Source organism: Pseudogymnoascus verrucosus (assembly GCF_001662655.1).
Source record: "Pseudogymnoascus verrucosus strain UAMH 10579 unplaced genomic scaffold scaffold_7, whole genome shotgun sequence".
Taxonomy (NCBI): Eukaryota; Fungi; Ascomycota; class Leotiomycetes; order Thelebolales; family Thelebolaceae; genus Pseudogymnoascus; species Pseudogymnoascus verrucosus.
Genome location: NW_017263658.1, coordinates 251,502 through 252,056, shown reverse-complemented (window position 1 = coordinate 252,056; position 555 = coordinate 251,502).

Here is a 555-nt window from a genome sequence, read left to right as displayed (position 1 = left end):
CCCCCCCCCCCCCCCCCCCTTGTCTCTATCATCTATACTATACATACTCCCACATGTATAGCCCCGTCCGTTCCGTGACGGACCGGACATACGACTCAACACCACATATGCGAAACTGGCTATGCTCGTTCGTTCATTTCGTCGTTCGCGTCGCTATGTTTGGTTGGGTGGGGAGCGTGGTTGTAGTTGTGGTTGGAAATCCGGCGAGGGGGTGGTTAATGGTGGTGGTGGGGTGGTGACGAGAACGCAAAGGTAATGGCGAGAACGCAAGGGTGATGACGGCAAAAATGTGGTATTGACGAGAAAAACGGGTTAGGGGTACCAGCGTAGACAGCGAGAAACGCGCCATGACAGCAGCAGCAGCAGCAGTAAGGAATAATAACAATGAGAGAGAATAATAAGAAAGAAAGAGAGAAGGAAAGATGGATGGGATGGAAAGAATACGTATTTCCCCACCCACCCACACACCAGATAACTCATAACTTTAGCAAATATCTTGGTAGCTTGCTTTGCTTTGCTGCGAAATGAAACATAAAGGCGGTAGCGGTAGGTAGG